The sequence below is a fragment of the Dama dama genome, chromosome 33 (assembly GCF_033118175.1).
Source record: "Dama dama isolate Ldn47 chromosome 33, ASM3311817v1, whole genome shotgun sequence".
NCBI lineage: Eukaryota > Metazoa > Chordata > Mammalia > Artiodactyla > Cervidae > Dama > Dama dama.
This window is the reverse complement of record NC_083713.1, coordinates 31,269,979-31,296,277: the sequence shown is the minus strand read 5'-3', so window position 1 is coordinate 31,296,277 and position 26,299 is coordinate 31,269,979. Positions and strand designations below refer to the sequence as shown.

Below are 26,299 nucleotides of genomic sequence, written 5' to 3'. Positions count from 1 at the left end.
AACTTTAAAAACTTTCAAAGAAATGGAAATGGATCTTTTTCCTCTGGGGCAGACCACTTCTCCTGCCTCTCAGGTCAATCAGATGCCCTAGGAATCTTGAGACATTTTTAAAGAAAGAAATGGCTTTGTGGCTATAAAGGAAATCTGAACTGAAAAACTATCTAGTGAAAAGGTAAAATTTAAGACAGCTATTTCTTGCTTAATGATTTATGTGCTAATTGGGCTGATGCCCCTTCACATACAGAGTATGAGAATATCCAGGCTTCTTTGTGAAGCCAAATTTTACCTGAGAGGCAAGAGAGGAATTTAGGTTGAACATTTTGTGTGAAGGATTTCAGAAGTGGCTCAATTTAGCTAGCTTAAAGTTGAAATAGTGAGAAAACCAATAAGATCCCAAAGGCAAAATTCTTTCTTCTGTAAGAACTCATCTTTTGCCAAGAAATGTTTGCTTTTGAGCACAAAAAGAACTCTTGGAGTTGTGACTTTAAAACAATTGCTATCATTCTTGCCCACAGGGTGAATAAAAACTCACCAGCCATGTAGTGAAATTAAATCTGTTAATAAAATACATTATTTTCTTCATAGAAATTACTACTATATATTCTAACAGTGACCTCTAGGTTTCATAATAATTAAGCTGCATTTATGGTTAAAACAATTAAAAACAATAAACGTTTACCAAGTACCTAGGTTTACAGAATGATACTAGGTGTTAAGAAAATGCCATAAGTGGATAACTCAGCAGACTCTTACCTTGAAATAAAATAAATGCTGAAAATATTCATGAAAGTAAAGATCGGGGAAACTAATTTTCTTTCCACTTTTAGTTGCCTTTTTATATTATTAGTGATAGGAAGGGCAAAAAGGAACAACTTGGTTTAATAAGCTTATCAATAAAAAAAGTAAATAAACACTTTGGAATGCACATAACAGCTGCATGTTTTAAACAAAGTGGACAACATCTATTGAGACAAGAGAGAAGACAAATTATGGTCTGCCCCTCCTTCTCAGGAGTCTGTGTCCAACAGACTATTTTGAGAACTATTCAGGTGTGAAAATAGAAAGTAGTGTATCTATGTTTAAAGAAAGAAAGTCTTTTGATCGCTGGATTCCTTATTAGCCCCTAAAGAAAAATACTAAATAGTCTTAAGAGGAACAAAGGAAAATAGAAGCTGCATGCACATCCTTGAAGACAAAGGATCCTAGTCCTGATGAGTTTTCATGAAGACCAAAGGTTTGGGATAGAATGCAGCCAAGAGTCATTTACATGGAAGTAGAGGAGGTGCTTTTGAAAAATGAAACCACTCTAGCTTAAAAGTTATGGAATATAAAACACTCCATTTTTGAGTGTTATGGGAAGAGATACCTTGTATTTATGCATACAGTTACCTCATTTCAACAGCAAGACTTGTTGCAATAGAAAACTTTCCTTTTTTCAGGTGTCAGAGCTCCAAGTAGCACTGTAGTCTACATTAAATATCCAGCACTCCTTTCCTTCACAAGCCTTCTCTGGTCTATTTAGTCACTGAATTCCAAAGAATCATTAAGGTACCAGCATTAATCCCCATTATCATATTTATAAATTAATCCTAAATAGATTACAATATTTCAAAGTCGGCTTCTCATTTTCTCTCTTAATTCTACAGTATAGTTTATACTTTTCACTAGAATTATTAACGGTATAAAAGTTTTCTTTTTTCAGGTGTAAGAGCTCCAAATAACGCTGTATTCTACATTAAATATATAGCAGTTGCCTACACAACTGAGGAGGAAGTGCATACCCAGGTGTAGGCATGCAAATGCATAGTGAAACCCAAAGACATGATTGGGTTAGTCTCAGAAATAACCCTACCCTGTTATTATTTTATAATGGTCTAAATTAAGTTGGCATAAATACAAAAAACACTCGTTTTTATTTATGCATCTTGAGTATGCTTTTATAAATATGTAAAGTGAACACACTTTGAGAGTTTAATGAGTTTTATAATTTTATTCCTAGATAAACATACTTTTGAGAAAAGAAAAAAAGAAAAATAATTATTCCTTGATTCATTCCAAATTAGCTAAAGGGCCCAAAACATAGTAGAGCAAATAATGAATGCAAATAAGGGAAGACTCCACATATTGCTTTCCTTCAGCCCCAGATTTATTAGAACATGAAGATATGAAAATAAGTAATGGCTTTCTACACTGAATCTTGATCCACACCAGAAGACCGGCTGCTTGGGTGTCCCCCAGGGAAGCCTGGGTAGTCTGAGCCTTACAAAGACCAGAAAAAGCAAGCAAGGATGTAGTCATATGACTGTCTTTGGGTATTTGCCCGCTTGCCAGGTTAAGGAGAAAAATGAGCTATTCAGTTACACTTGGCCTTAATGAGGTGAAAATGAAAGTTTCAGTTACTCAGTCCTGTCCACCTCTTTGTGACCCCATAGATTGTAGCCCGCCGGGCTCCTCTATCCGTGGAATTCTCCAGACAAGAATACTGGAATGGGCAGCCATTCCCTTCTCCAGCTAAATGGGGTAAATTTAGCATCTTTTCAAAAGGGGAATTATATGAGAAAGTTTTATTAATCTTTACAGTTCTAATGAGAAAGGTATTTGTTAAATATATGAAGAAGTTTCTAAACATTGTAGTAATTTATTCACTCTGTGGTTCCCAGAAACTAAAATCTTTATTCTGAATGGTAGGATTAGGATTCCTCGCATCTGGCTGGTGGTGTTTTGTTTTCCTTAAATGAAATTAGCCGTCACGGTCTGAAAACTGGTGGGTGAAAAGACTTCTACACTCAGTGTTTACAACATTGCCTTCTGAGGAAAGCCTGCTAACTTGTGTGACATATCCTCTCTAGGTTAGAAGATGTGGAATGATGGTGCAATTACAAATTCCACTCATAGGAGAGGCAGTTATTTTGATGACAGGAACACATTTATTCTCAAAGGTATCAGACCATAAATTAAAATGTTAGCTACTCAGACTGACACTTGAAAAATAAAGGTTATTCCCAGTGTGTATAGTAGATATTTGCCTCCAATAAGTTCATAAATTCATGTTTTCCTTGGTGTTGTCACCAGCGACTCTCTCAGACACCTCAAATCTCCCTACTTTTAAAATGCACTTAAAGTTACCTGGAGTACATGAAAGACATTTGGAAATTGCAAAGTTTGGTAGCACTTGGTAGTGAGTGTGGGGAGATTCTAACAATAGCCAAGGTGCCTTTGGGTCCTATTTGCCTTTACTAATGTCTTGATCATAAATTAGAGTCTTGTTACATTTGCTATTCCATTTAGAAAATTATTGCTTAACAGGATCCTAGTCAGCTTAGAAAGGTAATATACTTCCAGAATTGCCTAATTTTCTCACCTTTAAAGGATTAGCTATTATAAGAACTTTTTTCTATTAAATCTATCTTTAAAGAGCTAAGTGGCAGCAGAAAAAAAAGATTGTATTTGGAATCGCACTGAATTAGCTAGGTTCTCCTGAGGGTACCCATGGACAGGCAGTCTAGCATCTCTGAGATCCCAGGTCAGCCCAACTAGAGACAAAAGAAGCCTCTGAACTCCCAGACCTTGTAAACTGTCACTTCGGTCTGCACAGTTCTGGAGAGTACAGATGTGACAGACTGCGAGAAATAAGCCTGGAGTGAGATCCCAGTCCCTGCAGATGCTTTCTGCTTTCCTCCGAAGCTAACTAGGGAAGAGGAGAGCCTGTTGCCAAATTTCCTAAATCTCAGTGCCTTCTTTTTTCACTATTTTGAATTTTAATTTTCATCTTTTAAAAAGTTGTGTACAATAAGATTCATTCTGTGGCATGTATTTATTATGAGTTTTGACAAATGCACCACCACGATTAACATATAAAATAGTTCCATCATTATACTCCCCAAAATCTACTGCTGCCCCTTTTTAATTTAACTCTTTACCCATCCATAACAGAGAACAGAACTATTTTCTATCTCTGTAGTTTTGTTATTTCCATAATATGGTATGAATGGAATCATACCTTTTGAGTCTGTCTTCTTTGCCTTAGCGTAATGCATTGGAGGTTCATCCAAATGCAGTACATATGGTAAATAGATAGGCAGGCAGGCAGGTAAATGCTCTTGCACATATCAATAGTTTCTTTCTTTTTATTGCTGAGTAGTCTTCTACTATATGGATATACCATAGTTAATCTATTCCTCAGCTGAGGGACTTGTTTGAGGGACCTGGCTTATTACCAGGTTTGGGCAGACACCAACAATGCATTCAGGGTTTTGTGTTAACATGAATTTTCATTTCATCTGAAATGCCTAGAAGTAGAATTTCCTGGTCATATGATAAGTATATGTTTAACTTTGTGGGAAACTGCTAAACTGTTTTGCAGAATGACTACCATTTGACATTCAGCAGTGCATGAATGTTCCAGTTGGCCTACATCTTCCTCCACATGTGCTATTGTCAGGGTTTCTTTCTTTCTTTGCTTGTTTGTTTAGTTTTTGTTTTAGCCACTCTAATAGGGATACAGTAATATCTCATTGTAGGTTTAATTTGCATTTCTATAAAGACTAATGAAATTGTGTATTTTTTCATGTACTTATTTTCCACTTGTATATCCTCTTTGGCCAAATGTCCATTCAAATCTTTTCTTCATTTCTAATTGGGTTGTTTCTTGCTGAGTTTTGAGAGTTCTTTATATAGTCTGGATATCAGTTTTTTGTTAGTTGTGGTTTGAAAATATCTCCCTTCTATGTGTGGCTGGTCTTTTCATTCTCTTAGTGTCTTTCTCAGAGCAAAATTCTTATCCTGATAAAATCCAATTTACCAACTTTCATCTTTCAAGGATCATGCTATTAGTAGTACTAAGTCTAGAATCTTTGCCTAAGCCAGAGTCACAAAAATTTTCTCTTACATTTTATGCTAAAAGTGTATCATTTTTTATATCAGGGCCCCTTTTAATTAGGCTATAAAGTACTCTGTGAATTCTGAGTATTGTAAATGGACTTAGAAAATTTCGGATGTCAGAGAAATTTATAAATGCCCAATTAGATTTTTAGTTCCTTAAGTCAAAAGCTCCATCTCCCAGGGCCTTCACTGTGCCTCACCCCTGCCCCATCCTTGACAGCAGCTAGGTAGGTGTCCAGTAAACATTTATTAAAAACTGATAAATCCTTTTGGAGAAGCAAGCCTTTTTCTGCATTTGGTAGTGCAAGAAGGGTAGGTTTTGCAATCAGCTCTGTGTTCAAATTATAGCTCCACGCCTTGTTGGCTTTATGATCTTGGGAAGGCATTTTATTTCAGTTCTTTGTTTCCTGACACCATAAAGACTTATTTTCTCCCCTTTACCTTTTTCCATCCAATCCTAAATATGTCTGTTTTTTACAGTCAAATAGCTCTGGTTCTGAGTAACTGATATCTCCAACATGTTGTGAATAAATATACTCCTTAGCTGTAGTTTGAAGATATTTTTTCATGTATGCATGAATTTGTAGCAAAGATGACTAAAGTGGTTTCACATGGCCACCTTCAAAAGATTTTCTTCTTAGAAACACCTCTTAAACATTTCTTCTTAGCACACCTCTTACTGTACCCAAATTGAAGGAATGAAAAGGGGCCAGGTTAAAAGGAGGAGTAGTCAGAGGAAAGGGCCTCCCAGGTGGCTCAGTGGCAAGAACCTGCCTACGAGCGCAAGGAGAGGCAGTTTCCACCCCTGGGTCAGGAAAATCCCCTGGAGAAGGAAATGGCAACCCACTGTATTTATCCTTGCCTGGAAAATCCCATGGACAGAGGAGTCTGGCAGGCTGCAGTCCACAGGATTGGAGAAAAGTTGGACACAACTTAGCAGCTAAACAAGAAGAAGTCAGAGGGAAAGCCCAGAAGTATAGCATTCATTGGAGAGTCCCTGTCTCACTCATATTTGGAATTTGGCCAGGCAGTTTTAATCAGAACCTGGCAATCAATAATTTAACCAATAGTTAAATAAAAATGGGAGAAAAATGGTTCTGCTTAGGATTTGCTTGCCAGAGCTTTATCAATAACTTAGTGCATGGATATTATGCTACCTTTTATTAATACCTCAACTCTTTATTAGACAAAAAGGATTTTTCTATGGAAATAGCTCACTAATATTTGACTGAGGAAACCAAAAAGGCTGGCATAGTTTCAGTCCCAGACATTAGGTTGATAAACTGGATAATCAGAATCATGTTGCTTGATTGACAAGCTACAAAGTAAGCCCCTAGATGAGTTTGTTTAGAAGTCCAGAACAATGCAGTATCTTGATGTGCTCTTTAAATTGGTTATTTTTGAAAGCTGACCTGAGAAGAAAATCATAATGCTATTTCATGTAATAATAGTGCTATGTATTAAGCATTTGCTCAGTGCCAGGAAGTGTCACTGAAGCTTTTTATACGTTATCTCATTTAGTTGTTATAACAACCATGGAAAGTGACTGTTATTATTTTATGAACAAGGAAATTTCAGGCTTAGGTTAAATATCTACCCTAGGTCACACTATTAATAAATGGCTAACTCAGAATTTGAACTCAAGCCTGTGTAACTAGAAAGCCTGTGTTTAACTGCTATCCATTATCATGTAACCATGCATGGCTTCCAACTTGTGGAAGTAGAAATGCTATTTAAGACAGTCTCAATTTTGGAGACCTGGTGAATCAGTAAGATATCTTACTTTTAGATATGCAGCACAAGACCTTTTGATTAGCTCCATATGCATTTCCATTTGTAATTACAAGATTAAAGGTCACTCTAGTTTTATGTTTCCTTATTAATCTCCTAAACATTTTAGCACTTGCAAATACATAACTTACCAAATATGTTACTCTTCTAAAGCTCATCTAAACATATGCAGTGATACTGATTAAATTTTTTAGATACCTGTCAAGAGATAATTATCATTTAATAGAGCTGTCCAAGTGTTTCCTAATTTCTTAAATGCAGAATTCTCCCAGCCAAAAAAAAAAAAAAAATTCTCTTAACCCCCTAGGCAGAGGAGATCTGGAGCCTCTACTATCAGTTTTAGCAAAAATTTCTCTGAGCTTCTTAGTGAAAGGACAATAGCCTGTTCACTGTGGCATAGTGCATTGATTTGAGGAGAGGATGAATTAATGTTTGTTGTGTTGAGGTATGAATGAATGAATGGGGCAGGTGGCAAATTTTAACTCAATGTTTTTAGGATAAATAAATCAATTAATGAATTTATGTACAAATTTTAGCTCATAGAATAATTTTTTGCCCACTTAGAATGGATTCTAGAACCAGGTAATTTATAAGCAACTTTTAATTATATATATTTATATTATATTTGAAGGTATAGTTCAACCATATAATATTTACATATATATGTATGTTACATATGTGTATGTGTATGTGTGTATATATATATATATTTATTTATTTATAAGGAAAACATTAGTATCAAGTTTACCTTGCCCTAATTTACTGTGCATTTTCATGATATTAAATTTATAGTTCATGGATATGTTTCCACGACTGGCACTGTAAAATGATTTACCATAAACTAGATCACCTCTACAAAGAATTGCATAAGAAGATGCGTGAAATAATGGAAGTCACATGCAGCAGATGTATGTTAGGTTTGGATCCTTATTTAGGTCAAATGATAAGTGAAAAATAGAAGGAAGAAGAAGTTAACTGCAGAAAAACAAGGTGTTGCCTATATGGTGGTGGTCAGACTCTCCAATTCTACATGAACTTTCCTAAGCAAAGGTTACAAAATTCAGTGAGCACAAAATTCTAGGCTCTTTTAGCAGATTCATCACTCCTCATAGGCTGTTAAACTACTATACTTCAGTATTTCTAGAAAGAATTTCAAAGGCAGTGGGAACCATATCCAATCATGTGTTTGTTTTATTTATTTATTTATTTTGATCTCTTACTACTCTTTTGCATACTTGTTAGCTGACTCCAAAGTAAAACAACGTGGGGAAACCATACGCAAATCCAAGTGGTCATTTATTCTTACCAATCTAGTAACCTGGAGGAGATTTATTCTTCTGACCTAAAAAGGTCCAAACCCACCCCAGAAAGTATGGTTAAACTGATAGCTAGCTATTCCATATACTCAGTTGAAAGATCCATGCTTCATATTGAAATTGAAATGGTGTCCTGTTTTTTGAACTATTCAAAGACTGTTTTTTATGCCTAGACTTACAGGACCTTTTATCATAACCTAGCGTTCAGTTGTTCTTTTGTTGAACCACCATGTGACTGTTAAGCAGGTAATAATAAAATCACTGAAAAAGTAATTTCTCGTGGATATTCCTTAAAAAGTTAGGAATAAATCTTCCAAATGACCCAGCAACCCCACTACTGGGCATATACCCTGAGAAAACCACGTTCCAAGACACTTGTACCCAATGTTCATTGCAGCACTATTTACAATAGCCAGGACATGGAAGCAACCTAGATGTCCATCGGACAGATGAATGGATAAAGAAGATGTGTTGCATATCTTCTTGAATATTAGTCAGCCACAAAAAAGAATGAATTTGAGTCAGTTCTAGTGAGGTGGAAGGACCTAGAGCTGTTATACAGAGAGAAGTAAGTCAGAAAGAGAAAAACAAATACATTAACACACATATATGGAATCTAGAAACATAGTATTCATGAACCTATTTGCTGGGAAGGAATGGAGATGCTGACATGGAGAATGGACTCGAGGACACAGTGGGAGAGGGAGTGAGTGGGACTAATGGAGAAAGTAGCATCAGATATATACACTACTGTGTGTAAAATGGATAGTTGGTGAGAAGTTGCTGCATAATACAGGGAGCCCAGTCTGGTGCTGTATGATGGCCTAAAGGGGTAGGATGGGGGAAGGGAGAGAGGCTTAGGAGGGACGGGATATATGCATAATTATGGCTGATTCATGTTGTGTAGTAGAAACCAATACAACATTGTAAAACAAAAAATAATTGAAAAAAAGAATCCCATGTTACAGTAAACTATGTGAGCTAGTATGTTCAAACTTTCTAACAATCATTCTTATAATTATCATTTGAATGTTTGTTAGCATTACAATAAACATGGATTAAAGAGCCAAAGTCCCCTACCTTTTTTATACCTTGATCCCAGCAAGCATCTATAGCCCATATTAAAATAAGAATATTACTGAAAAAATGAAGAACAATTTTCCTTGCTGTTGTCATTCTCAGAATTTTATTTTTCTATATGAAACTGAAGAAATCATTGGCCTTTGAGTATTTGCTTCTGTAGCTCTCTGTGTTTATTCTTAAGACTGAACTTAAGCTAATGAACTAGGTTTCCTTAATTACATTAATAAATTTATTAAAACTCAAACTCACTAACAATCAAAAATTGCAAATTAAAGTAGTAATAGGATATTATCATTTGCCTCTCAGAGCAAAAGGACTAATTTTTAAATGATACAGCTTAATGCTGATGAGGTTCCTTTAGATAATCATTCCCATGTGTAATTTGTAGTAGGAGATTTAACCTTCCCGGAAAACCTAAAATGTTTTTGCCTTTATAACCAGTAATGTGAGTTCTGGAACTCTGTAAGAAGGAAGATAAATATAGGTACAGGTAAAGATTTGGGAATAAGGAAATTCTTTATGCTGTTACTTGAGACAAAAAAATTTAAACCAGTTAAATATTTGCAGTGTGAAATTAGTTAAATTATACTATATACAAATTATGTCATGTTTTCTATCCAGTAAAAGGTATGTTTACAAAAATGCTCAAATGCTCATGATATAATGTTACATAAAAGTATAAACTGTAAAGAGTATAATTCCAGTTCATTTTTTAAAGTACACACACATAGAGACATTCACATACACGGTTGAGGAAAGTGGGATTACCACTATATCCCTGGTTTTGGGTGCTCTAACTTTGAGTTTGGTTTCCATATGTATATACATATATAATCCCTCTTTCCTCAACTTATAACATACATACTTGGAAAACATTTATTTTTAATTAGCTCATGAGACTCCCCTGGAGAAGGAAATGGCAACCCATTCCAGTATTCTTGCCTGGAGAATCCCATGGACACAGGAGCCTAGCGGGCTACAGTCCATGGGGTCACAAAGAGTCAGACACGACTGAGCATGCATGCATGCATGAGACTCCAGCATTCTATAAATGAGCGACGTGGAATATAAGATTACCAAAACACGAAAGTAGGAGGATAATCCATTTGAAGGAAGGCTGTGAGGTACAGTGTTAAGCAGAATTCTGATTCTTTTTTTTTTTTTTTGACTTTTTTTTTCCCCTTTATTTATTTTTTTTTTCCAGTGGGTTTTGTCATACATTGATATGAATCAGCCATAGATTTACACGTATTCCCCATGCCGATCCCCCCTCCCACCTCCCTCTCCACCCGATTCCTCTGGGTCTTCCCAGTGCACCAGGCCCGAGCACTTGTCTCATGCATCCCACCTGGGCATGAGAATTCTGATTCTTAAGGTCTCCTCTCCTCTGGTTCAAGCCCTGTTTTACCAAAGGAATTTTAAATAGTCTCTTTCAAGCATTCCTCAAGTTCCCTGCTATTTACACTGTAAATAAGATCATACAATGTTGGATTTTTTTATAATTTAGTAGTATTCATGGGAATCTTAGGAAACTTAAACAGCTTTGTTCTAGGTAGTGTTATAAGACCCAACAGAAACCATCAACAGAGTCCTTATCCTTTAGGTGTCTGTAATCAAATGAAAGAAACCAGAGTACAAAAAAAGAACATCGGAAAATGTATTAAGCAGCTGTACAAAGAGATGGCTATGTAACTCTGGACACACACACACACAATTACAGGTATCTCAGATGCTTCCCAGCTTCAAAGAGATGTTTCTGACCTCTGTAGTTACCCTCAGCACCTCCAGACCTAGATGTTATCTCTCCCATCTTTGCGAGTTTATGTCATTCACGTGATGAGAACATAGATGTGAATGGTGGGGGATTCTGGACATGAAAACCATGTGAGGGGGTGTTTTCTGGGGAAAATTCCACCCCCTTTTGCCCCAGTCATCCATTCATGGAAATTAGCACAGTATAGAGGAAAAGCTGTAATCTTATTAGAAGACCCTGTCCACATCTCATTTCTGACACTGAGTTTCTCGAACCTGTGAAAATTACATTACCATACTAAACCTGTCTCCTCTAAAGTGTGAATGACAGAACTGATGACACACAGCTTTCTGAGCAGTAAATTAGAGAAGAAAGGTGAATGAGCTAGTGCATCACTGCCCCATCAGAGGCACTGGATAAGCTTAGTGGAAATTGGGTCAGAGCCTGCTTATGGATTAACCAGCAGTGCTTTTCTGTATCCAATATACTCCTTGACAAACACAAGGATTATTTTTCATCAGCTCCCTGCCTTGGTTTCCTGGTCTGTAAAATGGGACACTATATAACTTCAATTGCTGCTTTCTAAATATCTGAGAGTGTACAGGGACAAACATGATTTAAATCTTAAGACAATTAGGAGTAACATTTAGGAAAACTTTTTGAATTCCTCTTGCCATTGTGCACCTTAGTTCAGTTGCTCAGTCGTGTCCAATTCTTTGCAACCCCATGGACTGCAGCACGCCAGGCCTCCCTGTCCATCACCAACTCCCAGAGTCTTCTCAAACCCAAGTCCATTGAGTCAGTGACACCATCCAACCATCTCATCCTCTGTTGTCCCCTTCTCCTCCCTCCTTCAATCTTTCCCAGTATCAGGGTCTTTTCAAATGAGTCATCTCTTCACATCAGGTGGCCAAAATCTTGGAGTTTCAGCATCAACATCAGTTCTTCCAGTGAACATTCAGGACTGATTTCCTTTAGGATGGACTGGTTGGATCTCCTTGCAGTCCAAGGGACTCTCGAGAGTCTTCTCCAATACCACAGTTCAAAAGCATCAATTCTTCAGCACTCAGCTTTCTTTAGAGTCCAACTCTCACATCCATACATGACTACTGGAAAAACCATAGCTTTGACTAGACATACCTTTGTTGGCAAAGTAATGTCTCTGCTTTTTAATATGCTGTCTAATTTGAACATAACTTTTCTTCCAAGGAGTAAGCGTCTTTTAATTTCATGACTGCAGTCACCATCTGCAGTGATTTTGGAGCCCAAAAAAATAAAGTCTGTCACCATTTCCACTGTTCCCCTGTCTATTTGCTTTGAAGTGATGGGACCGGATGTCATGATCTTAGTTTTCTGAATGTTGAGCTTTAAGCCAACTTTTTCACTCTCCTCTTTCACTTCCATCAAGAGGCCCTTTAGTTCTTCTTCACTTTCTGCCATAAGGGTGGTGTCATCTGCATATCTGAGGTTATCGATATTTCTCCCACAATCTTAATTCCAGCTTGTGCTTCTTCCAGCCCAGCATTTCTCATGATGTACTCTGCATATAAGTTAAATAAGCAGGGTCACAATATACAGCCTTGACATACTCCTTTTCCTATTTGGAACCAGTCTGTTCCATGTTCAGTTCTAACTGTTGTCTCCTGATCTGCATACAGGTTTCTCAAGAGGCAGATCAGGTGGTCTGGTATTCCTATCTCTTTCAGAATTTTCCACAGTTTGTTGTGATCCACACAGTCAAAGGCTTTGGCATAGTCAATAAAGCAGAAATAGATGTTTTTCTGGAACTCTCTTTCTTTTTCAGTGATCCAACGGATGTTGGCAATTTGATCTCTGATTCCTCTGCCTTTTCTAAATGCAGCTTGAACATCTGGAAGTTCACGGTTCACTTATTGCTGAAGCCTGGCTTGGAGAATTTTGAGTATTGCTTTACTAGCATGTGAGATGAGCTCAGTTGTGCAGTAGTTTGAGCATTCTTTGGCATTGCCCTTCTTTGGGATTGGAATGAAAAACTGATCTTTTCCAGTCCTGTGGCCACTGCTGAGTTTTCCAGATTTGCTGGCATATTGAGTGCAGCACTTTCACAGCATCATCTTTCAGGATTTGAAATAGCTCAACTGGAATTCCATGACCTCCACTAGCTTTGTTCGTAGTGATGCTTCCTCAGGCCCACTTGATTTCACATTCCAAGATGTCTGGCTCTAGGTGAGTGAACACACCATCATGATTATCTCAGTCGTGAATATCTTTTTTGTACAGTTCTTCTGTGTATTCTTGCCACCTCTTCTTAATATCTTCTGCTTCTGCACCCTAAGTTTGGTATTATTTGGCTTGTTTTTGTCTTTGAAAAAAAATCTTAAAATTCTGTGTTTTGGTTTTGGTCTCCACCTTGTGGAGGAGATCTTCTCTGTGTATGGGCTAAGGCTTTTTTCATTTTGTTTTTCTGTTTGTTTTGGTTTTTTAAGCTTAAGTAGTGATCTTCTTATATGGAGTAAAAGTTGATCATAGTAACTTCCCAGTATCTGCTGAAAAGAAGAAGAGTAAGAGGCAATTAAAATCATATTGAATTTTTATGAATTTCAGGCACATACCAGATCTAACTTGGAAAATAGAGTAGAGTTGAGTTGGCGGAAAATAAGAGTTTATAATAGAGTTTTTGTAATAACAGAAATTAAAATGAACAGGTAAACAAACTATATATATAATATGAACATGACCCTTGATGACATTCAGTAGTATATCAACTATTAATGCTAATAATCATTGTGAATCATTGTATCTACCAACAAAACTATTTTCCTTAGAGAAAACAAAACCTTGTATGAAACTGTTACAGCATTCCTCCAAAAGAGGACATTTATAATTTCCTAAGAACAATTTAAAAAAAGACATTTTATTGTGATGTCTATCCAGTGTATTGTCATTAATCACCAAATATATTTCCAGCACTGAGTGGGTCCATATGCCTAGAACAGTGGTTCTTAACTGGGGGCAGTTTTGCCTTAGGAGACATTTGGCGATGACCAAAGATACTTTTGTTTGTCACAATTGACTGGGAGCAAGTAGTGCGTGAGGGCTTCCCCGGTGGCTCAGTGGTAAAGAATCCGCCTGCAGTGCAAGAGATGTAGGTTCGATCCCTGGTTCAGGAAGATCCCCTGGAGGAGGGCATGGCAATTCACTCCAGTATTCTTGCCTGGAGAATCCCATGGAAAGAAGAGCCTGCTTGGCTATCGTCCATAAGGTCACAAAGAGTCGGACACGACTGAAGCGACTTAGCATGCATGTAGTGGGTGAAGACCAGAGATGCTGCTAAGCGTCTTGTGATGCACAAGTCAGGCTTCACAACAGAAAAATTATCTGACCCAAATAGTCAATAGTTCTGAGGTTGAAAACCACTGGTCTAGCATAAGCATGAATTTGGGGATAATCTGTCCATTCATCCATGTGTTTTAAATACCAAAGCTAGGGACCCTGAAAAACGTAGGCATTTGGTGGATGAATATTCGTAGTTGAAGGATAAACTACGAAATGGTTTTTCCTCTTTAACTCTGAATCAGTTCACCATTTACTTGCTTTACTTGCTTGTGTTCTAGTTAACTTCTCTCTACTTCTCTCCTCTGTATTTTTTCTCCTTTTCCTTTCTCTGCTTCTCCTTCTATCAACTCCTCTGTGTCCATTATCTTATTTCCCTATACTTTGCATCCTCCTAAGATTGAAGTGTTTGAACATTTTTCCTTATCAATACATAAATTGTGTGGAAACACAGAACACAATACAAACACAGTTGTATTGATACTGGATACAAGGAAAAGAGTCTGTATCCTTCTTCCATTAGCAGGTAAAATAGAGACCCAACAGCTACTTCAATATTTTGTCTTTTCTCTCCTTGTCTTAGGATGTGGAGAGAACTTTGGCATTAAAAGTAATTTGTGTCCTTCTAATAAGCAGAATCTTGTGGTTTATGGATCACATAAGGAAAAGAGCACTTATAAAGGAGTATCAACCTGTACAAATGGGTGGGGTGGCAAATCCTTTTGAGTGAGATTCTCTAGGGATTGACTAAAATGTTAAATCATTTTCTCTAACTTATCCCTTTCTGCTAGACTGGGGGGTGGGCCTACCAAAGCAAGTCTGTGCTACCTCCTTGGAAAGTGAGGGTACTTGGGCTGATTCTTATACCCATCTTTGTTTATATCCTTATGAGACACTTATCAATTAACAATGACATCAAATGAAAGGATTTTGGTCACAGAATTGGGAGGAGGCTAGATCTCTGCAGGTATACTCTAACTTGAGAGTCCAGAAGAAAATTAAGGGAGGTTTACCCAGCAGAAATGCATCTTTTTTTCATTCATTCATTGAATGTTACTAGATATCAGACATAAGTGAAGTATTTGGACATCATGTTCAGTTGGTTTTTTTTTTCTTTCTCTCCACACATTTTTTCAGTCTTTTTAAACAAGCTACATTGCAGACGAAAGACATTTGGAGCCATTTGGAATTGCTTGCCATATGTAGATTATCTGAATTTAATGATCTGCATGATGAGAAGGGAATGGCAGACTCGGGAAGGTAGTAGAACTATTTCAGGCTGGTAAATATTTTAAGACCAACAGATTTATTTAAGTTACCTGCTATGAGAGTTCCAATTTCTTTCCACTGTGGAAAGACTCCTCAGCTTGCACAGAATATATTCACAGTGATTTCCTGTTTTTCTGATGCAGTTAGTCCTGATCAGTGTGCATTTTTTCTTTGTTTAGTATTTATTGATCACAGCTACTACATGGAGCATTGTTGAAATACAAGTTCCTTGGTTTGCATGCTCAGAGAGGCTGTTAGAACCTCTCCTAAGTTGTAGGTATTGGTCATTTCATGGGTCCAGGAACTCTGTGGTTTAGTGTCCAGCAGGCAGGGCCAAATATGAATGTCTGTTTATGAAAACAACCGTCAAAAAGAACAGGAAGAACCAGAGCACCACATATTGTATTGTTCTCACAGTGCCACTCAAACTCATAACTGTTATTCATTTCAGAGTAATCGCTGGATGAGAGAGTCTGATCCATCTGTTCAGAGAATTATGAAAACTATTAAAAGAATTTACCACATATGTAATCCCTTCCACTTAATATCACACATCTTAAAACATTCAGCTTTTTAAAATGTATATCAAAATGTCAGTGCGAATGTTAGGAAAATTATTTGCTTGGTAACTGCCAAGGTCTATCTCACTATGTGGATCACAAATCTCAGACAAGTTGCATAGTGACTCAGGAAAACATCACACGAGAGTTCAGTTGTTATCTTTGCCATGTTCAGTTCAGTTCAGTCACTCAGTCATGTCCGACTCTTTGCGACCCCATGAACCGCAGCACGCCAGGCCTCCCTGTCCATCACCAACTCCCGGAGTCCTCCCAAACCCATGTCCATTGAGTCGGCGATGCCATCCAACCATCTCATCCTCTGTTGTCCCCTTCTCCTCCTGCCCTCAATCTTTCCCAACATCCGGGTCTTTTCCAATGAGTCAGCTCTTCACATCAGGTGGCCAAAGGATTGAAGTTTCAGCTTCAACATCAGTCCTTCCAGTGAACACCCAGCACTGATCTCCTTTAGGATGGACTGGTTGGATCTCCTTGCAGTCCAAGGGACTCTCAAGAGTCTTCTCCAACACCACAGTTCAAAAGCATCAATTTTTCGGCGCTAAGCTTTCTTCACAGTCCAGCTCTCACATCCATACATGACCACTGGAAAAAGCATAGCCATGACTAGACAGACCTTTGTTGACAAAGTAATGTCTCTGCTTTTTAATATACTGTCTAGGTTGGTCATAACTTTCCTCCCCAGGAGTAAGCGTCTTTTAATTTCATGGCTGTAGTCACCATCTGCAGTGATTTTGGAGCCCCCCAAAATAAAGTCAGCCACTGTTTCCACTGTTTCCCCATCTATTTGCCATGAAGTGATGGGACTGGATGCCATGATCATATTTTTCTGAGTGTTGAGCTTTAAGCCAACTTTTTCACTCTCCTCTTTCACTTTCATCAAGAGTCTCTTAAGTTCCTCTTTGCTTTCTGCCGTAAGGGTGGTGTCATCTACATATCTGAGGTTATTGATATTTCTCCCAGCAATCTTGATTCCAGCTTGTGCTTCTTCCAGCCCAGCGTTTCTCATGATGTACTTTACATATAAGTTATATAAGCAGGGTGACAATATACATTACATCCACCATATTTAAGACAGTACCTCAAGAAAGTGAAGCTAGTTTTCAATGCAGTTTTTCCTAACACAGACTTCCTGTGAGTAAAAGAATCTTGATTGAAAAATGTTTATGGGTAATATCACATTGCATACAAGTGCCTCTAAGCTGGTGTGCTAAACTATTGAACTCTGAGCCCTAGGAATGACTCATGAGATCCAGAGTGACCAGAACCTCTGTTCCAGTCATCTCCAGGCACGATGAGCTTTGACCATTGACCCTAACGTGCTGCGCTAAAATCTTTTCCTGTGTGTACAAAAAATTGACAGCACTGCTTTTAACAATCAACTTTAGTAGTCATGTTCTAAAGAACGTATTCTGTACTCTGCAAGGCTCACTAAAATTGTCAGAACTCCCTGACAAAGAGGAGACATCTATCCTGATGACATCTCTATGCAGCTGTCCGTTGTCAAACACTTTCAAGTAAATAGTCAATTCCAACAACAGTTCTATGCCCATAAAGCTCAGAGGGACTCTTTCACATCTGTTTGTTCGTACATCTTGACATATTCTTACAGATGCACACTTCATTGATAAAGCCTGACTTATTGACTAAATTGCTATACTTTGGAAGCTTAGTTGTCCCCGTGAATTGTTTCCTGCCACTACAAAATGCCACTTTTCTGAAACCAGAAAAGTGATCCATGCTGAAGTCTCAGTGATGGACTTCAACTCTATTTAAGTTCTACAGGTGTTATCATACCTGACAGGCAGCCTGGGTTAGAGTGGACGTGTCACTCTCATCGCCATTGACAGGATGCACTGGGGCTTTTCAGAGTTAACCACAAAAGCCACTGTGTTGGTTTCTACCATATGTATATTCAGTAGACACACAACATTGTAATTATCCTTCAATTAAAAATTATTTTTTTAAAAAATTGTGCTCTTGTATGTAAATAACCCAACTGAAGACTGTGGAAGAAAGTTCTTTCAAATAAAAAAAGCATTTCAGAGTTGAAGATCTCTAAAAGACTATAGGCTCTTCATTTCTTTTAGTAACAGCAAAGTGGCTCAATAAATGAGATGCCATGTGATGGAGGGAGGCATCCTGTAGCTCTTGGGTAAACCTGTGTGTTCTATAACACTTTGGTTTTCTAGAACTTGATTATGAAGTCTGACCCCATGGATTGCTTACTTTGCATTTATTTTTCAAGCCAACATTAGCTTGAAAGCATTAGAGTCTGGATATGTTAGAGTCACATGCTGTGAAAAACACACATCAGTGGCTTCCCTAGTACCTCAGTGGTGAAGAGTCCACCTGCCAATGCAGGAAACGTGGTTTGATATCTGGGCCGGGAGGATCCCAGTAGAACAACTAACCACATGAGCCACAACTACTGAGCCTGTGCTAGGGCAACCCACATGCCCTAGAGCCTATGCTCTGCAATGGGAGAGGCCAGCGCAATGAGAAGCCCACACACCGCAACCAGAGAACAGTCCCTGCTTGCCACAGTTAGAGAAAAGCCCCCACATCAGCAAAGACCCAGCAGAGCCAAAAATAAATAAATAAAATTATTATTAAAAAAAATACGTGGGAACGAAGTAGCGATACATGCTACAATGTGGACCAACCTTGACATCGTTATGCTGAGTGAAAGAAGCCTGACTTAGATGGCCACATATTGTTTGATTCCATTTATATGTAATTTCTAGAATAGATAAATCCAGAGAAACAGAAAGCCCTTGGTGACTCCAAGGGCTGAAGAGAGAGGAGAACAGAAAGTGTCTGCTTAATGAGTAAAAGGTTTCCTTTTGGAATGATGAAAAGATTTCCAAAGTCAGTAGAGGTGGTGGTGTACAACATGGTAAATATACTAAATGACACTACATTCTTCCATTAAAAATGGTTAATGGTCTCTTATGTGAATTTCAGAGCAATTAAGAAAAATTAAAAATGCACACATGTTCAGAGTGAAAGAATTGCAATATTAGATGATACAACAGCACTATGAAAGAATCTGCTCATCCAAATGAATGTAGTGTGTTATCTTAATTATTCCATAAATAAAATAAGTAATTTATACATCCTTCCCCACTCCTGGAGGGAAAGTTATTTTAACAGAGCATGCACTTAAAGATTTTCAGTAGAAAAGTATGCAAGTATTTTTCAAAATATATTTCTAAAAACTTAAATTGTCTGTGAAGCCTTCCTAAATAGGTGAATCTAATTATGGTATCTATCCAAGTCCCTTTAAAAGCTCTGTTTACAAGATCATGAAATTATCTCAACAGTAACCATAAAGAGAGAATAATAAGAATACATTAAAGAAAGAAACATTTTAGGTTAAATAGTAGACAGAGTTTTTGACTGTGTGACTCCTCTGATTACTGGAGAGTTCTCCCTAAGGTATGGGCAGAGTCTGGTGGGACATGTAATTTATAGTGGATGGCAGAGAACATGAAACAGGAACAGGCTCTGTGTTGTAGGTCAGCACTCATGGGGGAATATGGTAGAGTTTTCAATTTACCATTTCTACCCTTCTGTTATACCCACCCTCCTCCCCATCTCATACTAAACAAGTTAAGTTTGAAAGAAAAAGAAAAGTGATTGGAAAGAATAAAGAGGGTCCAAAAAATGTAATACCTTTTTCAGTGAGGTTTAATCATTGAACTCAACAGGTTTCATCATTGAACTCAACAGAGGAAAAAAATCCCAAATGTTAGTGGTCCACCAGGGGACATTTCTCTGTTTATCTTGTGTCAACTGCATCTGCTGATGGTGAGAGAGAAGATGGTAAAAGCTGAGAGTCCTTGCAATTGTTATTTCCTGATGCCAAGTGAGGTGTGAGATCCATTATACCCCCACCTCCCCCTAACGCCTGCCTCTGAGTCATTATGTGATGCCTCCACCAGCAGAGTGGGAGTTGTTTTTCTGGAATCTGAAAGAAGAAAGTGTAATCATTTTCCACACATTTTCTTACCGTGAAGCTAGTTGGGAATTTATCTTCTTATCCCCAACAGAGCTGATGCCTTTAAGAGCAAATAATCAAGAAGGATGAGGTGACTGCTTAGCATGGGGTGGGGATGGAGAAGAAAGTGTCTGATCGCGCCCAGATGGCTGCCCAGAGACTCTGGCAAGGGCAGGAATAGAGGTCAAAGAGACAATGTGCCCTTCTAGCTAATCTTGGTTTCAAATGCCAAGTCCTGCAGTCAGAGGAAATGAAATTCAGCAAAGTTTCTGTGGTCATTAACTTCCTCTGTCTTAAGGACACCACCCATCTCATTAGATTTAAAAGCAGTTTTTGCAGTCTGGTAACCTCTGTCAGAAGCCAGGGCTGATGACTGCATAGAGCAGAAATAAGCATGACCATTAGCAGTGGCAACAGGAGAGGGTCGGTCTTAGGAGTAACCAGCAATGGTAGATGTAAATCGGCATGAAAGAGATGGCATGAGGAATTCCTAGCTGAGAGTCATCCAAGCCACCAGTTTCCTTTTTAAACCCCACTGCTTCCCGACTCTGTTCCCCAAGGTGCCCCAGTACTGAATTCCAGTAGCCCAGCTCAAATGCATGGGGCACATGAGGCTCAGTAATTGTCATACATGGTGGCCCCTGTCACTGGGCCCACAGAATGATGGTCAGCCACAAGGAGATGTGTTAATATGTGCCTCCGAGGAGTCCTGTGGGCATGCTTAGCTGCAGACAATGTTCATAGCCTGTTGCTTTTGGAGAGTTCTGAGGCTCTATCCTTTTTTTCATGACAGTATAAACATTCCTGAAGGTGAAAATAGGATTTAGTTGCCCAGGTGCCATGCTAATTAGCACGTTATTTTTAGAGAGCATTCGGAGCTGCAAGAGCTAAATGAGATGATCATGACCTTTGAGCTAGTATCCCCACCCTGGGGAATTATCTAAAGAAAGTGGCCTTTAAGCCTACTTGTTCAAAGATGTGTATAACTACCTTATTTGTAAAAGCACACAACTGGAAACAACCCAAATGCTCAACAATTAAGAGTGGTGAGACAAAATTTGGAAATTTAATACAGTGATAAATCTCTGACAATGAAAATTATGGCTCTCTGGACTGTGTAAATATTTAGAAAGCCTATGTACAATGATGTCATATAAAAAGGAGAGCCCAGAGCATTTCAAGCACAGTAGGACACAGTGTTATTAATAGTATGACAATGTGAAAACCACATGTGAGTAGTGATAACAGAAGTGGTCACCCTCTTATATCTAACTAGTGCTTTGAGTGAATGAGGGCTTAGTGTTTTTATGGCAGTTTAAGGTTTGTTTGTTTTTTTTAAAAGCTGTTTTAAAACTCAATATTTAAAGATAATATTTATTACTGTGGTATAAGAAGCATTGAACCATCAACATCTATTAGTCTGTCCATCCATTTCCTGTGCACTGCTGACTTATACCACATGGTCAACATAAATTTCTGGCCCTGAGGAAGTTAGTGCATTAAAACAATATATAATTGGCCTTATCCTGATGGCTTAGACAGTAAAGGAAGCTGTCTGCAATGCAGGAGCCCCGGATTTGATCCCTGGGTTGGGAAGATACCCTGGAGAAGGAAATGGCAACCTACTCCAGTATTCTTGCGTGGAGTTTTCCATGGACAGAGGAGCCTGGTGGGCTCCCATCCGTGGGGTCACGAAGAGTTAGACCTGGCTTAAGTGACTAACACTTTCACTTTCACTCAAAAGTAAGTACTTTGTTTAAGTAGTGATTGCCATTTGGTATAAGTCAGGGTCAAAATTTCCATAGCCGAATAATAAAATAAAGGGAGAATCTGAGTCAGAGGGCCAAATCTGTTAGTAGCAGAAGTGAAGGATCTGGGGGAAATGGTCGTGGTCACAGCACTGCAGAACAAAGTGAAAACTATTAGCCACACAGCCTGTGATAATCAACAAAGAAGCAGATTCCAAAAAGGGCTTTGTGTACCAGGTTATCACTCCCGAGCAGCTTTTATTTTCCTTAGTCCTTGTTTTCAGATTTCAGCTGATAGTGACACAGCTCTCCCAGGACAGAACTTCTCTTTGGTCATCTAGAAAGAGTTCACATGCCATTCCAGTCAGGTTCTTCACTGTGTTGTAGTTAAGCAGCTATGAGAATGCAGTGTAATTTTCATTGATCGACACCACAGTGCACTCGTCTATATCATATTATTAGCAATATTTTATTTCCTATTGCTGGAGTAAATCAACTAGCTAATTGGAACAAATGCATAAAATCCTTGAATGTCATGCTTCGCTGAGCATTTAACAGAAGTGCTTGGATCTAGAATCGTTCATGTAAAGATTTCCTTATCGTGTAAAGGAATCATGTAAAGATTTCCTTATGAATTCAGGGGCCAAACCTCAGATTCCCTGTTGCTGCTGAGTTCTCATTTAGGGCGTAGCATCCGTTTTCACTGTGCTCACTGTTCATGAAGTCAAATGAGAAGATAAAAGCCCTCTGTGAAGGCTGACAAAGCTCTGTTCAGCCTCAGGGCTTCTCTACAACTGCTTTTCCAATTTCATATCAGTAAACTTTTTTCCAACTGTTCCAATCAGCAAGAACCATTGATTCATGAGTGATACATTGAAAGCAATTTCCCCTGCTCATTTCCAATCATTCCCACTAGTCAGCTTTTCTGAATCACTATAGCTATTAAATCAACACAGATGCAAATGGCAGGTCTGCCTCTTACTCTGAATTTGGATGGGCTTCGACATCATAAAAGATCTGTTGAATCTAGATCATTCCTATTAGTGCAGACAAGTGGGAAGAGGATGATTTTCAGCCAGGAAGCCTAGCTGTCAGTTCCACCTCAGGTTAGTTGTTCACATACAATGTCTTGGGCTCCTCATCTGCTACACAGGAGTTATACATCACTTGCCTTACAAGGAGATTATAAGGTCAAATTAAATAAATATGGGGAAATGGTAATGAAGCTCTGCAGCATTATTTGATTCTCTTTAAAGAAATGATGACTTGGTAGTTAACGTGTTCATTTTCTATGTTGGCTGCATTCTTACTACCCTTGTTCAAGTCAGACTGATCTGGGTTTTAATCCTGACTCTGTCACTAACTTTGCAATGCTATAGTGTTTCTTAACCTCTCTGGCCTTGATTTTCTCACCAACAAAATGGGCATGATATTTTAAGGATAAAATATTATGGAGTGGGTTGCCATTTCCTTCTCCAGGAGATCTTCCCAACCCAGGGATTGAACCCGGGTCTCCTGCATTGTAGGCAGACGCTTTACCATCTGAGCCACCAGGGAAGTCTTAAGGTTAAAATGGAAGGGTGTAAATAAAGCCTTTGGTACAGTGCCTGGCACATAAGTGCTCAGTAATGATAGAGTCCAAACAATAATGATGGTGATGGTAATAATAACCTTTACTATTGAAAAGGTTTTTTTCAAAGAAAACAGCTATTTTATTATTGGGTAATAAAACATATTATTACCGCAACATCAAAAAGACCCTTTCTTGTAGTATACATTGAGGAAGGTGAATGTCATTGTAAATCCCTTTAGAGCTTTCCACCTCTGCTTCTCTAAATTCCCTGTTCCTCCTGTAATTCCCAGCTTCACCATGAATCAAGAATCACTCTGTGCCAAGTGGTTACTGTGTTGAAATTATAGACACAGATGGTATCGAATCTACACAGATACAGTCTACACAGATGGAGACAGAAAGGTAGAGGTGGGGCCCACTTCCCTTTGCATTCCTCCTCTATTTTCTATACAGCCACCACCATGCAAGGATGGACAAGTGGTTCAGACCTCTCTGGAGTTAGCAATAACTAAAGAGAATTCTGAAAGAGGTGGGGATTTCTTTTTAACTCTATACTTCATCAGACTATCACCTAGTACAATAAATCACTAGAAGAAGTCAGCCCTTTCAGGGGTATCCCCTTGAAGCCACACTCAGTCCCAGGCTTGCTCCCTGGCACTCAGGTTTGACTCCCACACCTTTTGCACATCTGCTAAGACCGTTTTAACCTACTGATTGGGAAATCTAATTCTACCCAGTGAGTTGGTCTCAGCTGAGATTTTAGCACCTTTTTTTCCTGAAAGAATATTTCTCCTAAGCTGACATGTTCAGTCTAGACTAACACCCCACTTGGGGTCAACTAGGGCGATGGGAGTGAGCTTGAATGTCTCTGCCCACTGGTACTAGAAGGCCAGGATGAGCACTGTGAGTCTGATTCCATCTAAGATGTCTCCACTTGGATAAGCTATGGACAAGCTTTCCTTTCTTTATGTTTTTTTTTTTAATTGTTATTAGAATATAGTTGCTTTACAATTGTGTTACAGTTGTGTTAGTTTCTACTGCACAGCTAAATGAATAAACTATCCATATACATATATCCTCTCTATTTTTGAATTGTTCTTCTTACGTAGGTCATCACAGAGCTCTGAGTTCCCTGAGCTATACAGTGGGTTCTCATTAGTTATCTATATTTTACATAGTGTCAATAGTATATATATGTCAATCCCAATCTCCCAATGTATCCCACCTCCCTTCTCCCCCCTTGAAGCTTTCCTATCTTTAAATCTCTAACAGACCGCTGTTGAACCACCCATCACTACCCCCCATTCCCATCGCTTCCTGACCCATACAACCACACACTTCTCAAGGACAACTTCAGAGGCAAGGATTTAAAACTGATACAGAGGAGGAAAAATATATCTCCAGTAGAAAGACCTCATCTCTCTCATCCCCTCCCCAGAATGGGGTCGGTGTCCACATTCTTGAGCAAAATCTGGTTAGCTCCTTCCATCAGCCCTGTGTTCTTCCTTTGCCTGTCAGATTGTGCAAATCCTTACACTATCAGGAGATGTTTAAAATAGCAGTTTTCCTACTTTATAATGACTGCTCCCTTAATTACAAAAATGCCTAGCCAGAGCTTTGAGATTACCATTTCTATTGACCTAACTAAATTCTTAAGTGAAGTGCCCCCTGCCTTTTCCTAGCTACATTATTTTTTTCTAGTTGCCCTTTTGTGTAAATGTAGCATAAATGCAAAGATCTCCACTTTAGATTATTCGCTGGAACTGTGTCAGGAGATGAATACAAATTCTTGTTTATCCACCAAACACTTGCATAACACTTCCTATGTGCCAGGCAGTGTTCTAAGTGTGTTTTACAAACATTAACACATTTAAATCCTCTTGACAATTCTATAGATAGGCATTACTATCACCCCCACTTACACTTGGGGAAATGAAAGCTTAAAGAGGTTAAGCAACTCTATCAAGGGTAAACAGCCAGTGAGTAGTAGGATTCCTACCTGGGTGACCTTCCTCTGGGGACCAAGCTTTAACCTGTAGGCTTTTCCAGGTCAAAATTAGGCAGATTCCAAAATCAGAGAGGTCTTCTAAATTTAAAATTTGGTTTCAGTATATACTGACTTCCGCTTGAACTGGGACTACTTGAGTAGTCTCTGAAGAATGGTCATGAGGAATTTTTGCTGTCGAATTTTATTCCTTGGTTCACTTTGCTGTCAATATGATCATTTGATCAGTCCTTTAATATAAAGCACATATGCCCAGAGGGTCATGTAATAAAGCCATTTCATACATTTTGTGGAGAAAGCCATAAATTATCTCCACACGAAGTGAGCATGGATCAAGGCTGCCTTATTTCTGTGAATAATATGATATACCCTAAGCCAAATTTGTATTTTTCCTTGTGAATGGGGGAAAAATCACATTGTTTTGACCTTTGGATCACTGGATCTTATACATGCAGTAACTACTTCTTTATGTATTGATGTATTGAACATTTCATACTGAGATCATTATTTAAAGCAATTTTTTTACTTCTGGCAGAGTGTTTATCAAGAACTCCTGAATGATTTTCCCCAAAAAATGCAAATAAAAAATAATAATAATTTATTCTAATCTCATTGATGGGATCCTAGTGATTATGACATTGATCTCCCCCATATAATGACGTAGGCATTATTAGTTCAAGGCAAAGATAGAAGAGATGCTATATACATTTCTCAGGCTGAAAGTTAAGCTTTTATACTCCTTTCCTGATTTGGAACCAGTCTGTTGCTCCATGTCCAGTTCTAACTGTTGCTTCCCGACCTGCATACAGATTTCTCAGGAGGCAGGTCAGGTAGTCTGGTATTCCCATCTCTTTAAGAATTTTCCACAGTTTGATGTGATCCACACAGTCAAATTCTTTGGCGTAGTCAGTAAAGCAAAAGTAGATGTTTTTCTGGAACTCTCTTGCTTTTTCAATGATCCAACGGATGTTAGCAATTTGATCTCTGATT

At 38.4% G+C, this 26,299-nt stretch overlaps 1 protein-coding gene and 1 non-coding gene across 2 annotated transcripts in view; one reads left to right on the top strand and one right to left on the bottom strand.

Moving 5' to 3' along the window:
* The window catches only part of B3GALT1 (beta-1,3-galactosyltransferase 1), a 410,482-nt gene that overhangs the window by 313,622 nt on the left and 70,561 nt on the right, over nucleotides 1–26,299 (top strand). The gene's annotated exons all lie outside the window — the stretch shown is intronic.
* On the bottom strand, nucleotides 23,217–23,288 carry TRNAC-ACA (transfer RNA cysteine (anticodon ACA)). The gene has a single exon. It is a non-coding gene; the product is annotated as a tRNA-Cys (tRNA).